Raw genomic sequence first — 16,248 nt, forward strand, 5'->3', positions numbered from 1 at the left:
ACCAAGAAAGGAATTATGTTGTCTTTGAAATAACCAGTTTTCCAGACTGTGTGTTAAATAAAATGGTCTTTATCTGGGAAGTCCAACGCTCGCGTCCACGTGGAGTATGAGTGGAGGTTACACCACGAGGATCTGGATGAGAGCGACAGAGACGTGGAGGAGAAGGTGAGTGTGTCCCACTGTGCTTGTGTCACTCAGGAAAAGTGAGTTAAGCAGGTCCTCAATGCCAGACCCCAATATTTCACTTTGGGAATTAAACTATAAGCCAGAGACAATAGCAAGGACTATTTCAAGCTCAACAATGAAACCACAACTATATCCCACAAGTGGAGAATTTAAATCAATCCCTGAACCCAGAATCTTGGTCAGGTAATCAATGTTTCGGTGCCCTTCATGGTAAATGCCCGCACTAAAGAAGTCTCCCTTTTGTCCTGGTTTTTAGCTGGATAAGTTTCCCTTCACAGTTCTGCAAACGTGTTGAGTTTAATGCAGTTTATAACCTGTGCTGCTTAAACAGAGCATTATAAACAAATTTGCATATAACTGAGCTGACTTTCTCTGGGGGGGACAATGTACACAATTACTAACAGTCTGGCTGTGAAAAGAGTGTTTTGGTTGAGATTTTGGTGTGAAGTTGAGCACGTATGTAAATGCACAGTATTGTTCATATATATTATTTCGCTCTAATGAAAGGAAAGTGTTAAAAAGGTCGTTGTCAGGCTCTTCTAGTCCAGACCTCCTCTCAGAATTGAACACGCCCCTGCTGTTGGTCCATTCCTCCCACAGGGTGGAGGTAAAGAAATGAAATGATGTGTCCTTCAGTCACTCCACTGGCTGTGAGTGTTGATGGTGCCCTGTCTCTTGTTGTTACAGTTGGGGCACATTGAAGGAGAGCCGGTGAGAAGAGGAGCTTCCCCGTGACGATCGCACATTTCATTGTGGACTGATAAATAATATAAATCCATAGATAAGAAATAACATCTGCCCATCAGGAATTAAACCCATGTTTTTTGAAGACCTCTTTAAAGTCGCCTACAGCCACCGCAGCCAATTGTCCTGATTAGTTACATATGGCTGACTAATTGGAGTTATAATCTCAAATGCAATTGAACTTATATATTAAGAATAATACTTAATAAAAACATAATAAATAATACAAAATGTGTGTGTGGTTGTGTGTATACAGATATTTTTATAGCCTAACTGTAATGTATGTGTTCCATGGCTCAACAATCAGTGAATGCACTCATGGTTACAAATGCTCAAATGGAGAACGTATGACAGGGACGCATTGACTGCTGCCGTTGCAACCGTCCTGTTGACACAAGCCCAGTCCCCGTTACAGTAACTCATAATAATGAGATACTAAGTCATAATAATGAGATACTAAGTCATAATGAGATAGCAAATTGACCCCCCAATAAAATGGGCAAATGTTTTCTTTTTTTCGTGGCGGAAATGGGCTTCCATCAAGGGGAGTCGGAAAATACTGCAAAATAAATCTGTTGTTAAAAGAGCATTTTATGTCATGAATTTGATTTTTAACTCACTGGAAATGCAACCATAATTCTGATCCTGTAAACTGATCTACATTGGCTTATCCATGTTTAAATGTGAGAGAATTGTAGTCTTTGAGAACTGCTGCACTTTGTGACGAGTACAGAAGAGGAGCCGTGTCTGAGGCACTAAGGCCGCTGTAGCCCCAGACCCTGTGAGTCTCTGTATGAGAGGATCAGTTTGCTGTGTGGGAGTCAGTGTAGTGTGGCCCTCAGCGCTTTTCAACGTTTCGATTTTGAATTAATATTTTAACGTTTAAATGGCCTGTTACTTGACTACAGTTTCATGACAAGTCTGAAGTGTCAGTGCAGGTCAGACGCACAGTCCGTCCCTCTGTAGGATGATGTACTATGTAGCGGATGTTTTAAACAGGGCTGGTTCTGTTCTGCAAAACCCCTGATTCTTGAATTTCCTTACTTGCAGCTGTCTCTGTCCCTGGCGTGTCCCTGTGTCCTGCTCCTGTGTTTGGGTGAGTTCTGATTTTATAAGAAACTTGAACAAGGACTTGTGTTTCAGTCGAAGTTCAGCGATTATGTCTCTAACTGCACCCTTGCAGTGTGTGGTCACTGTATAGAAATCGTGTGTGTTAGGGCTCAGTATCACTGTGGGGGTGATCTTCATTGCTGTAGTCAGACAGGCAGGCACACAACTGTTTATAGCAAAAGTAGCACTTCCCCTGTTAGTTTCCTTGGACACACAGTCCTCTTAGAATATGGAAAATATTAAAATCTGTAATTTCTCTCCCCAGCCGTGTCCAGTGCCGTGTCTGTGACTCTGGCCTGTGATGCATCAGCCCACAGAGACACAGAGCAGGTGTACTGGAAGACTCCAGACAGGCCGGTGTGTGAGTCCAGCTCTGGGACATGTCACCCTGCAGCAGGCTTTGAGGGCAGAGTGGAGTTTGCAGGAGCTGTGGAGACGGGCGACTTCTCCCTGACCATTCACGACATCCAGCTCTCAGATGACAGCCTGTACGAGTGTTTCAGGGTCAGTGGAGCAGGGCAGAGCATGTACCTTGGGGAAGTGCTTGTCAGTGTCTTGAGTAAGTACGTTTTCATTACATTTTCATTAAGTACATCTTGGCTGACAAACTTATATCATTTCAATATATTACATTATTTGTACATACATTTCACATGTTTATTACATTTGTATAACTTTTTGCCACTGTTTCCTAATCCCCTCCACCTCAAGTCTCAGGCCTGTAGATAGTTGCTCACACAAACTGTGGTGTCCCGGCTCTGTCTCAGTCTGATGTCCAGTGCTCCCCCTGTCCTCTCTCTGCAGGCCGTGAGGAGAGCACCTCTCTCTCCTATGGGCAGCCCCTGACCCTCGGCCTGTACAGCGGGGCACCTGTGACAGTGCGATTTAACCCTGAGGGCGCTGGCACCTCTCTGCCAGTGTGTGCTGTAGAGGGCGGTACCGTGACCCCTGACCCTGCCTATGGGCCCCGAGTCTCAGGGCAGCAGCAGGAGGTCACACTGTCCGCACTGACCTTCACTGACCAGGGCTCCTACACAGTGCTGGACTCCCAGAGCAGACAGACCATCAGCACTGTGGCCATCACTGTGAGAGGTAGGACAGGGGCCGGGTTTGTCTGTTCTTAACTAACCCCTGTGGGATTGAACCCACAACCCTTTACTGAGGGGTCCAGAGCACTGACCGCTACTCTGCACTGCTGTCCAGTCCTGTAGAAAGGATATTTTCTGACCCACACGGCACTCTGTTATGCATTCATTCTGTTAGTCTGCTGTATTGGCTGGACACGCAAAGACAAAAACGCCAAAATTATCTGAATTTCAGTTCAGTTGTCGTATGATATCATAATATTGATAATTCTTACAAAGGATGCATGTTTCGTATCCACATGGAACTGTGGTAGTTTTTGTGCTTTCATTCCATTATGTAGTCTACTGAACTGGCTGGACAGTTATGACTGGCACAGTCTATCTTCCTCTCACACACTAACACAGGGCTGTTCCTCACTCAGGACAGTAGCCTCCTATCAGCAGCTCTGTCACACTCCCTATGGAGAGAGAGCTGTGGCCCTGCCAGCACAGTGAGGACGTCATTGCTGAGTGAGCATCCTTCCTTTGCGCTAACTGTCCCATCTCTGTTCCTCTCAGCTCACAGTGACTCCCTCAGCCTGCAGTCTGGATCCTCCCTCTCCCTCCCCCTCTTCACTGCAGAGCCCGTGGATGTGCTGTTTGCGCTGTCAGGAGAGAGAGCCTCTGTCTCGGTGTGCGCTGTGGAGAGGGGTGCAGCGAGCCGCCCCGGCCCCGGGTACGAGCACAGAGTGTCAGTGCAGAGCGGCTCTCTGACACTGCGCTCACTCACAGCAGCTGACCAGGGCCAGTACACAGTGAGGGAGTCCAGCACCGACCGCACCATCAGCACCGTCTCCGTGTCTGTTCTGGGTAAGTCAGGGCAGGGGTCCCTCTGTTGTACTTGTAATCACAGGGATATTGATCGTCTGCTTTGTCACACACGGATGTGATGAGAGGAAGTGTGTGGCTCATTAATGTTGAACTGTGTTTTGTGTTTCTCCCTGATCAGACCACCCCCAGGACAAAACTGCTGTCATCGCTGTGTCGGTGTCCCTCGCCTTCGCGCTCCTGCTGGCTGTGGCTGCTGGGGTCGTGTGGAGGAAGCGGAGGGGATCTGAGGGGGAAGCAGACGGGGACACCTGGGCCCAATGGCACCGGCAGCCATGCTGACGCCCCTGAGCAGCAGGATGTGGAGCTTGGCCCATCTGGAGAGACAACACAGCCTCCACTCAACTAACACTGCCCTGAGGAGAGAAGAGAGGACTGCCACTGCCCCCACCCCCCGTCTCTGCATCTTATGATTTTCACTCTTACTCTTATGCACTTTCATCTATTAATAGTATTAATGCTATTGTCATTTACAGGAGAACTGTCCTGCAAAGCATCATATACACTGCTCTTCAAAATTAAGGGAACACTCCAAGTTCAGAAATCAATGCTAAGTGTTCCCTTCATTTTTTTTAGCAGTATATAAGCAATAGTGTCTCATCTTGCTGTGAGGCTTCCTGGTGACTTCACACCAAGTGCCAAACTGCACGCCACTAGAATAAATGACTTATTAGCAGACTTAGTTTAAGCAAGAAGCATTAAAAGTGCAGTAATACAAGCAGGACAAAATACTGTAAATTTTGCATTTTGGCCCCAAACATCTTTGCCAGGAAATGATCTAATTCAGCATTAGGGCCTTTTTATGGTAGAGAGAGAGAGAGAGAGAGAGAGAGAGAGAGAGAGAGAGAGAGAGAGAGATTGGTGGGGATGCCTGCCATTCTCAACACCACTTAATTTCCTGACCACTACTGTGTGCCTTATACTGAATTGAAATTTATATTGAAACAACCTCCATGGCAGTAAAATGACAAATATTTTGTAACTGTTTTACTTTTATATTTATATAAATTTGGTAAATATTGTCATAATAGAAACTCAATAATTGTCATTTTTATATTTCAAATACAGCTGTTGGAGAGAAATATGTACAGTGTATATATCCTATTTGTAATGATCTAGATCAGGGCTTTTCAAACCGGTCCTGGAGTACCCCCTGCCGGTATTTGTGTTTATTCCGCGTCTCTCTGACTCAGACACGCAGTCTCTGGGGGCGGGGCTTGAGTTGCGTCACACGCTGACGCTTTCCAGCGGCCCAGGCCGGCGCGTCACAGTCCCAGTCAGGCCGCCTTTAGGCCGCTCAAACAGCGGGCCTAGTTCTGACCCGGCCCAGGGCCGCCTGAAATCTATGACCCCGTTCACATTTGAGTTAAAGCGGCCCTGGGCCGGCCTACATCTCAAGTGTGAACGGGGTCACTGACTCTCAGTCTGACAACACGTTGAGTGCTATGAAACTGAAGACCGTATGTGCCATGTTGGTTCCAAATTCCCTCTTGCTTAGTGCATAAGAAATAACTCTGTATGGGCCAAAATGGCGTCACTTACATCATCCAGAGCGAGTATAGAGTGCCACGGATTACGCTGTCAGAAATGAGATTAGACGTTTATGCAATATTATATTCTGTACATAATGTGTGTGTGTATTACAGTTCGTATTCATTGGATACGTCTGCCAAACAAAAGAATAATAATACAATAAATGATGATTATTATTATTATACACCTATGCGTAAGAGAATTATCGATATTAATAAAACACTATATATGACATTTAATTAGATTGATCGTGTGTTGGCTAAATAATGTTAATGCTTCAAACTGTTGTTATTTCCAGGACTCTGTCACAACTGTATTGAATTGAACCAGTCAAATACAGACGTTGCCATGCTTTTGTGCTGTGCAGTTCGTGAACGACTCGTTCTTGGGTTCGACTCACTGGATCAGTGAACGAAATGAACGAAATGAACGAAATGAATCGATTCATCAAACTGATCTTATTCAACGGAGAAAAGTCCAGCACTCATTCACACTGGTGTGGAAGTCAAGGGGTGAACCTAGTAAGGATGGAGAATCATTTAACAACCCTCGCCCTCCCAATACTAAATGACCAAGTCAAATCACCCATTTCAAAACCCTTAACACATTAAAAGATACAACAGTGGTCACAGTGGTCGGCTCCAGCCCACAGAAGACCCCAGTCGTGTGACAGGCGCTGTCTGGTCATCGCCGGTCCAACAGCTGCTGCTCTTGTTGGCACTGTGTCTAAGTGGACATTGCCCACCAAGTGACTTTGTTGTCCGTTTCATCTGACCAGTACAAAACGAAAAGCACAAACATGTCAGCCCCTCACAAGCATCAGCAACCGTCTGCAATACAATAATCACAGTGTTTCAGCTTTGGGAAAGAAAGCGGCATTGAAAAACAAGAATACATGTCCACTGCGGCCGCTGTTTCAGGTCAGACATGCACTGTGAAAAACAAGACAAAACTGTCCTACACAAGCTCAGCACCAGTCTGCTCGCACATTTTCTCACCTTGCTATTCATTTACAGGCAACACAGCACTGCCCTAGCGCCATGAATGTACATAATCCAATTAAATTAACATAAAACCAACCATTGTTAATCATAATTTAAACAAACAGTCACTCATGTATTCAAAATATTACTCAGGACAGATTTTTCATTAACGTATTCAAGAAACATAGTAGTAAAACAGCACTTACAGCCATATACAGAAAACAGCACAACACAGCACAGGACACGCACTTCACAAATGGGACGAGGCCACTTGAAACAGCACCTTCTTCAAGTTTACGGACTGACCCGCTTGTATGGAAACTCATTCATTACAGGCCCTGTATTTCACCAATGTGTGTAAGTATTGTGAATGCATGTCTCTTATAACTGGTCTTTATCCACCATTTAGTCACTCAATCACAGTTTGCTTTAACACAACTCGCTCAGCACCTCCTCCCAGATGTGTGAAGTGGTTCAGTCTAAACTGAGGGCTGGCCACCAGCAAGTGTTTGTGCATTTAAACAGTAGCAGCGGCCGCACTGTGACTGATATGAGCAGCATTTCTGCACATTGGATGAAAGCCAGCGAGAGCATGTCAATACCTGTCACACACACACACACACACACACATACATGTAAATAGTAATATGGGCTTCATTCTGTGCTGTAAGCATGTCTGTGGCCTCAGTCAGCCCGGGGTCAGGGCTGGCAAACCCGGCGAGCCTCCTCAGCGGCTCCGCTTCCCTCATTGAGCGCAGACTCAGAGACGCAGCTTCTCACACATGATGCTCAATGCGGGGCTGATTCTCACACAGAGACGCGCACAGGATCTGCGCTAATAGCGCCGCCTCCGCAGCTCGGAGCTGAACTGCGCAGCGGACACGCAGGGCTCAGCTCGGCCAGTCTCAGCGCTGGACGCGGTTAGAAAGGCGTCTGCACAGCTGCCTCTGACCGCAGCTGCACTGGACTGGATGCGCCTCTTGCTCATGTTAGCGGCGCTTCAAGTTTTTGGACATGAGCGATTTTGCAGTTTGCCTGCTGTGTGTTCATTTGACTGAGGGCCTGCAGTGAAATGTTGAGCTGCTTTTCTTGTGCTGTTGCTCTGCGCCAGTGCTGTCATGTTTTGGGTCATTGATCTGACTTCCCTGTACTTGTCATGGTGGCGTTTTTACATGTCAGCGCTACTAATCGGCCTATGTGATGACGGGCCAATACTGCATCCGCAGCCACTATTGTTAGTGAATTGATATGAGATAGTAGTTGAGCTGCCTAAAGCGAAGTTATTCCTCTCGGATAATAGCACTGACTCGTTTTCAGCCATATTTCATTATGCATCGCACTCGGTCGGGAATATTTCAGTCCTTTTGGCATTGCCACCATGGCAAGCTCCGTTGTTGTGCAGTATATATAAGGGCAGTAATACGTAATACGGGAAGTGTCCTGCAATGCTCATGTAGAGCTTGATTGATTTTGCCCAAGTTCCACTATACTTACAACACATTGCCTACCCTGTTATTGTATTGATTGATTGATTGATTGGCAGACGAAAACCAGCCCCTGGACAATTATCATAAGTAATGCTTATTGTACGCCTTTTTGTGTTGCAATGTGGTTTCCTCTTGCGGTCCTACAAATACCACATACAGTAGTAATGTACTTTGCTCAGTGAGTGTTCTTTATTAAAATAATTGTATTTCTAAATATATCAGATTACGCGCTGGCCTGGCGCAGGGGATTGTGGGAGAGAAGATAGATGACGTATGACGTTAACCACGCCACTTATGTTATGTTTTGAGATATTGTGACGTCACACTATAGAAGATTACAGAATCATCTGATTCGAACCTTGGTGAGCTCAGTCTGCTGTGGATGAACAAGTAGATACTGCATTCGTGCTATTCTCGATAGAATATCCTACATTCGTGCTATTCTCATTAGTATAGCCTGCATTCGTGCTATTCTCATTAGTATAGCCTACATTCGTGTCATTCTCATTAGTATAGCCTGCATTCGTGCCTTTCTCATTAATATAGCCTACATTCGTGCTATTCTCATTAGTATAGCCTGCATTCGTGCTATTCTCATTAGTATAGCCTGCATTCGTGCTATTCTCATTAGTATAGCCTGCATTCGTGTCATTCTCATTAGTATAGCCTACATTCGTGCTATTCTCATTAGTATAGCCTGCATTCGTGCCATTCTCAACCGAAGCAATCACATTAAGGAATACGAAGAAATCAGTGAGATTTTCCTTAATTGACGTATTGATGTCAATTTCTGCCTTAATTTATTAATGCATTCATGTCTCTGATTTTCCTTAGGTTGTATTAGTACACAATTAATGCTGTGTCAAGGGATTGCTTAATTAGCTAATTATATTTAGGTGTTAGCAAATGCATTTGTATATAATTTGAACATGTATACCTATGGTTTGTAATGCTCATTAAGGTGTGTTGTGTTGGAAAGGTGCATATTAATCTGTGCGGTCAATATTACATTTTTCTAGTGTGTACTGTCTTGAGTGGGCATCAGTTTGTGAGTTTGTGTATGTGCGTCTGCCACTGTTTGAGTGTGTTACTATTATTAGCCAGGTAGTAATCTTTGTCTTAGAGCTGGGGTTCCCAATCCTGGTCCTGCAGGACCCTCTACCCTGCTGGTTTTTGTTCCAACTGAGCTCTCAATTTCTTAATTGAAGCCTTAATTATAGGAAGAGCGAGCCTAAATTGTATAATAAAATAGTTGGTTCTTTAATAAGTTTTTTATACAATTCTATACGTCACTTAAAACCCCTACTGTTTAAAATAATAAAAAAGGCTCAATTAAGGGTCCAATGAAGTAATTGAGAGCTTGGTTGGAACAAAAAACAGTATTCCATGTAGATCATCATAATCCACACTGATTACACACAGATTTGTTTGTTTATAATTTTAGGTTGTGAGCTCATTGAAGGCGTTTCTGTAGCTACCTGAGCACGGTGGAGATGGACCGGCAGAGGAGCTCCATGGAGCAGGAGGTACTGTACAGCTGACCCCTGTGGGCAGACAGAGCACTGCACACACAGAGCACTGCACACTAGACAGTCGCCATCACAGACTGTTGGCTTAATATTATAATTCAGGGTTTCCTCCAGGTGCTCTGTTTCACATTTGTTGACGGGGGGTGGGGGTTGTAGGGGTCGAGATCGTGAGGAGGGAGCAGCTCGAGAGAAAGGGCGCTTGTTAATTAAAAAAATAATTGTTAATGTTCAAAAACATAGCTGCGGTAAACCCTAATAATTGTTATCGTTGATATAAACTCACAGTTTCACAGCTGCTCACTGTCTCTTCTTGCTTTGGCTCAGGTCACTGCGGAGGAGCTGTGCCCCATTTCAGAGTCCATCCTGTTGGCAGTTCTGCAGGCCATCCGCTCCCAGTCCTTGTCCTCCTGCCTCCTGGACCTGCCGAGCCCCACCGCGTCCTGTAGTGCCAGGCGGCTGGCCGGTGTTGTGAAGGCGGTGGTCCTCAGCACCGTGTCGGACATCAGGCGGCTGCAGGCCCTGGAGGAGCAGGAGACCAGTCGGGCCCTGCTCAGGATGGCAGAGCACATGGTGGATGAGGTGAGGTTCAGCACCCGGGACGTCTTGAGACGGCTGCAGGCCCGGGAACAGCATGACCTCAGGCAGGCTCGGCAAGGCGAAGGGGGTGATGCCCAGCCCACGGGTCGCTATCGGGCAGAGATGATGCGGCTGCAGGCCCAGCGACAGCGAGAGCGCAGGCAGGGTCCTGCAGGCGCAGGGGGTGATGTCCGACATGTAGCACTAGGCCATCAGGCGGCCATCAGACAACTGCAGGCTCAGGAGGCGCAGGAGGAGCAGGAATGCATTGAGACCCTGTTCCGGATGCTGCTGGGCATCATGGAGGAAGTGATGTTCAACGCACAGCAGGCCATCGGGCGTCTTCGAGCCCAGGAGGGGCAGGAGCACAGCGAGACCCTGCTCCGGATGGTGGAGAGCATAGCGGAGGCGGTGATGCTCAGGGCGCAGGAGGCCTTCGTGTGGCTGGAAGGCCACGAGGATCAGGAAGACAGCGACACCCTGCTCAGGATGGCAGATGAGATTGTGGAGGGAGTGAGGCTCGCCTCCCAGGAGACTCTAAGGCAGCTGCAGGCCGATGGGGGGCAGGAGAGCACCGAATCCCTGCTCAGGAAGGTTCTGGGTGTGGTGCAGGGGGTGACACTCAGCGCACAGGAGGCAATCAGGTAAGGTGGGGCGGTGTATGGGTATTCAATTTTACTGCAGAAAAAACACATTTGCTAAATGAAAAAAAGCTGTTCAGGTACATGCTATGTCCAGTGCCTCACCTTTCGAGGTTTTATGAGGTTAAAAGCAGTTTTTTGTCTATTATTATTTGAAGTGCTCATAACATTTCATTCAGATGTTTTATTTAAATTTGATTTTGAATCGTGATATCATATTATTGTCTGGACTGTGATATTAATTTCAGTTTGTCTTGCCCACGTCTACCATCAGGCGGCTGCAGGCGCAGCAGCGCAGCGAGGCCCTGCTCGGGATGGCACAGCGGGCGTTGGAGAGGGTGATGCGCCCCGCGCAGGAGATAATCAGGCAGCTGTATGCCCAGGAGCAGCAGGAGCGCAGTGGGGCCCTGCTCAGCGAGGCCCGGTTCAGCGAGGCGAAGGCTGTGCTGTGGGACGCCATGCGGGGTGCGGTGCAGACCCTGAAGACCCCCGAGACTCGGGCACAGGAGGAGGAGGCAGCCGCTGCCCGTTCAGTGGAAGCCTTCCTCAGAACCCCCAGGAACAGGCTGCTGGTGGGTACCGTGGTTGACATGGTCCTGGAGAGGTTCAACTCCGCCCTGGACGAGGAGGGCCTGTTGAGCCCCACTCTGCCGGATGACCGAGGTGGGGACAAGAGCTCCTACGCTGCAGACACCCTCAGCCTCATCCTGCAGCAGGTGGAGCTGGAGGCCGAGAGCGCGTCCTGTCCTGCCACTGCACTGGACATCAGCCCGGAAGAGAGGGAGGCTGCCGCTGCCGTCTTCCGGAGCTTCAGGAGGCAGATGGAGGGGGATGATGACACCGCCGAGACCAGGGAGGCTTTTCTTTGCAAGAAAATCATCACCTCTGCCCTGGCCCTGCTGACCGACGCTGAAGTTGGGGAGAGCGCACCTCTGTCCACCCCACACCCAGCCCAGCAGCTGCCTCCTGCCCCGCAGCTGCTCAGGGCTGTGGTGGAGAGACTGTTCCACAGGCGGCTGGGGCAGAGCGTGTCCAGCAAGCCTCCAACTGCGGAGGAGCCCCGACCCCCCAGGCCTGAGGAGACCGCCTCACCAGTGGAGGACCTCACAGACAGTGCAGGTGAGAGTGACACGGCGTCCACAGCACTCCTGCACACACTGCGCACTCCGCCAGTGTCACTGGACAAGCCGTTACGAGAGACACTGTGACTTTCCATGCAACCATTCCATCTGAAAATGTATTTCTAGAACATTGTTTTCATAACTGGTTTAAAATGATCTGTAAATGATTGCCAATAATGATGAGATGACAGTCTCTCAGTGGGCAGCGTGTTGTTTCTGTCCAGTGGGTGATCGTGTTTTCATGAGTGCCACTTGAAAATGTATTTCAAACGGGTAGAAAATGTCGTTCCTGTAGTTTCCTGCAACATTTGAGCTTTGACCCCAAGTCGGGTAACAGGACAGTCTGGGGGAGGCAATGAAGGGGGACTGAAACAGTGATGCGTGTTTTGCTCTGTGGTTCAGGGGCTGCGGAGGCCACACTCTCCACGAAACAGAAGATTTACCGCTTCTTCTCACGGGTCTCGAGCGCTCTCTCCGGGCTGTGCTGTGTGAGGGTGGCGCCCGAGTGATGGACCAGGTCGGGGCAACGACGAGGAGTTTCCTGAGCTGGAGCAGGAAGAAGAAGAGTTCGTCCCAAGACTTGGACGTGAGGACAAGGAGCTGTCTTCGTGGGCAGGCCAGACCCGGGCATGGGAGGACCCAGACGAGGTGCCGCCAGGACCGGAAAGCCCCACGCAGGCGGCGTGGGGAGGGTTCTGCCGCAGGGGCCAGGCGTCCTGGTCGCAGCTCCAGTGGCTGTCACTGCCGTGCGTCCCTCCGTCTCACCACAGCCCTCTGACGGCGCGTCGTCGCTGCTGGACACCTCCTCTGCTCCCACACCATGCCTGGACCACAGACCCAGTTGTACAAATCTTTTTCCAGGACATTTCAGCCATTTTCCAAGACACTGCTGCCATGCCTACCTACCATGTACTAAAATGTACTTTAAATAAATGAATTACAATTTAACAATGTCAGTAGTTGTTTAATTAATGATTTAACTTAATAATCAGAAATTGTATTTCTGAGTATTGATTTTTACTATGTGTTCACAGAATACTAAACAGCGTTACAGTGACCTTACTCAGTGTTTTAGATCACAATTTAGCCTTAACCTTATGTATCAGTAGCAGTCTGACAACAGGTATACAGTGTTTTAAAGACAGAGTTTGAACACAGTTTGAGAGCCTCATTTTCAGTTCATTTGAGGCCTTACAGTAGTAGTTTAAATTAACCCCACTGGGTGTTTGATACCTTACATATACAAACACACATTATTCCAGGATATGGTTTATTAAACAGTTTTAAACAGGAATGCATGTGTAAAATCGGCTGTTATTATCACTCAGTGAGGAACTGCAAATGCATTGTGACCGCACACACGTCATGTACGTATAACAGGTTTTTTGTATTTACTGTGTAGTGAGGATTCTTTATAGCTTCTGTACTTTGACATTATTGATTTCTTTAGTGAAGTACATGGCTCCAGTATTAAAAAACTCGTTTCATGTTTGCAGACAGTTTTAAATAATCTTTTGTATCGAGCTCTTTTAGATGTCATTTCTTCATGGGCCTTGTATAAGTGAGAGTGTATACTGCTGAGATCTTCCACGGGTATTTGAAAAGTGTGTGGTGGGGGTGAGATGTGTGACAATGATTATTGATTGCCATTTCATTGGGGAAATGAGGCTACAATGTTTCTGTTTTTATTTCAAATATATGTCTGGATTATTACCTGTATTGTACCTGAACGAGTATTTGATCGGAAGATATGAAACTCGGATCTCGGACAGTACTGCCCTTTCATTATTCATTATTTCAGCACTAGGAGGGAATCTGTAACTGTTTCAGGAGTGAGAGAGATGGGGAAACGCATGAGAGAGCTTTGACATGGGACTAAAAGCATGAGCTAAAAGGCTAAAAAGCTGAACTACACATACAAGTCTTTCATTCTGTTTTATGACATCATTTAACAGATTTAATTTGAAGGACTGGATTATAAAGCATTTGAGTCTGAAGCAAACTGATTTAAACACTAAACCGCTATCGTTAGGATTGAAGAGTCATAGAAATCCACAGAGAGATGCACCTCAAATCAAAAGGTTATTATTACAAGCAGCTGCAAGGAAGAAAATAGAGGAGCATCTTAATGAAAACCATATTCTTGGAGATAGTCAACATGGGTTGTGACGAGGCAGATCATGTCTTACTAATTTATTAGAATTATTTGAACATGCAACTGCAGCTGTAGATCATGTGAAAGCATATGATATGATATACTTAGCTTGTCAAAAAGGTTTTGATAAGGTTCCACACCAAAGACTGATCCTCAAATTGGAAGCTGTTGGCATTCAGGGTAATGCAAGTAGATGGATTATGAACTGGTTGATGTCTAGGAAACAGAGGGTGTCGATTAGAGGAGTTGCTTCTAACTGGAGTGAGGTTGTTAGTGGAGATCCACAGGGATCAGTACTAGGGCCTTTGCTTTTTCTAATCTATATTAATGATCCGGACTCTGGGATAGTTAGCAAACTTGTCAAATTTGCAGATGATACTAAAATAGGTGGCTCAGCAGATACAATCTTGGAAGCACAGGTTATTCAAAGGGACTTAGATGATATTCAGTTGTGGGCCGACACCTGTCAGATGAAATTCAATGTGGACAAGTGCAAGGTAATACATGCAGGTAACAAAAATGTCCACTATAATTACATTATGGGAGGAAAGAACTAGATGAAGTAACACATGAGAAAGACCTAGGAGTCTATGTGGACTCCTCACTTTCTCCATCCAAACAATGTGGGGAAGCAATAAAAAAGGCAAACATAATGTTGGGGTATATTGTCAAAAGTGTAGAATTGAACAAGGGCAGTGATGTTCAGACTGTACAATGCACTAGTTAGAGCTCATCTGGATACTGTGGACAGTTCTGGGCTCCACACGTCAAGAAAGATATCGCTGCTCTAGAGGCAGTTCAGAGGAGAGCAAGCAGACTTATTCCAGGTCTGAAGGGAATGTCCTACTGAGAGACTGAGGGACCTGAACCTTTTCACCCTGGAACAGAGGAGACTACGTGGGGACTTCAGTCTTCAAAATCATGAAAGGCATTGACCACATCAAACCAGAGGAGCTTTTCCAGATCAGCAGGGACACGCGCACCGGGGCCACAAATGGAAATTAGGCTTCAAGGCATTCAAGACAGAAAACAGGAGACACTTCTTCACACAGAGTCGTCACAATCTGAACAAACTCCCCAGCGATGTGGCTGAAGCTGAAAATGTGGGAACATTCAAAAACAGACTGGACATGAGACTACTTAGTTATTAATGGACACCAAATGAGCACGACTTGTTGAATGGCCTCCTGTCGCTTGTACAGTGAGGGAAAAAAGTATTTGATCCCCTGCTGATTTTGTACGTTTGCCCACTGACAAAGAAATGATCAGTCTATAATTTTAATGGTAGGTGTATTTTAACAGTGAGAGACAGAATAACAACTAAAAAATCCAGAAAAACGCATTTCAAAAAAGTTATAAATTGATTTGCATGTTAATGAGGGAAATAAGTATTTGATCCCCTATCAATCAGCAAGATTTCTGGCTCCCAGGTGTCTTTTATACAGGTAACGAGCTGAGATTAGGAGCACTCTCTTAAAGGGAAATGGAAGAAACACAAAATAACTGTCAGTCTCCCTCGGTCTGGGGCTCCATGCAAGATCTCACCTCGTGGAGTTTCAATGATCATGAGAACGGTGAGGAATCAGCCCAGAACTACACGGGAGGATCTTGTTAATGATCTCAAGGCAGCTGGGACCATAGTCACCAAGAAAACAATTGGTAACACACTACGCAGGACCTGAAATCCTGCAGCACCCGCAAGGTCCCCCTGCTCAAGAAAGCACATGTACAGGCCCGTCTGAAGTTTGCCAATGAACATCTGAATGATTCAGAGGAGAACTGGGTGAAAGTGTTGTGGTCCGATGAGACCGATGAGGAGGAATGACCCCAAGAACACCATCCCCACCGTCAAACATGGAGGTGGAAACATTATGCTTTGGGGGTGTTTTTCTGCTAAGAGGACAGGACAACTGCACCGCATCAAAGGGACGATGGACGGGGCCATGTACCGTCAAATCTTGGGTGAGAACCTCCTTCCCTCAGCCAGGGCATTGAAAATGGGTCGTGGATGGGTATTCCAGCATGACAATGACCCAAAACACACAGCCAAGGCAACAAAGGAGTGGCTCAAGAAGAAGCACATTAAGGTCCTGGAGTGGCCTAGCTGGTCTCCAGACCTTAATCCCATAGAAAATCTGTGGAGGGAGCTGAAGGTTCGAGTTGCCAAACGTCAGCCTCGAAACCTTAATGACTTGGAGAGGATCTGCAAAGAGGAGTGGGACAAAATCCCT

The sequence above is a fragment of the Amia ocellicauda genome, chromosome 1 (assembly GCF_036373705.1).
Source record: "Amia ocellicauda isolate fAmiCal2 chromosome 1, fAmiCal2.hap1, whole genome shotgun sequence".
NCBI classification, from domain to species: Eukaryota; Metazoa; Chordata; class Actinopteri; order Amiiformes; family Amiidae; genus Amia; species Amia ocellicauda.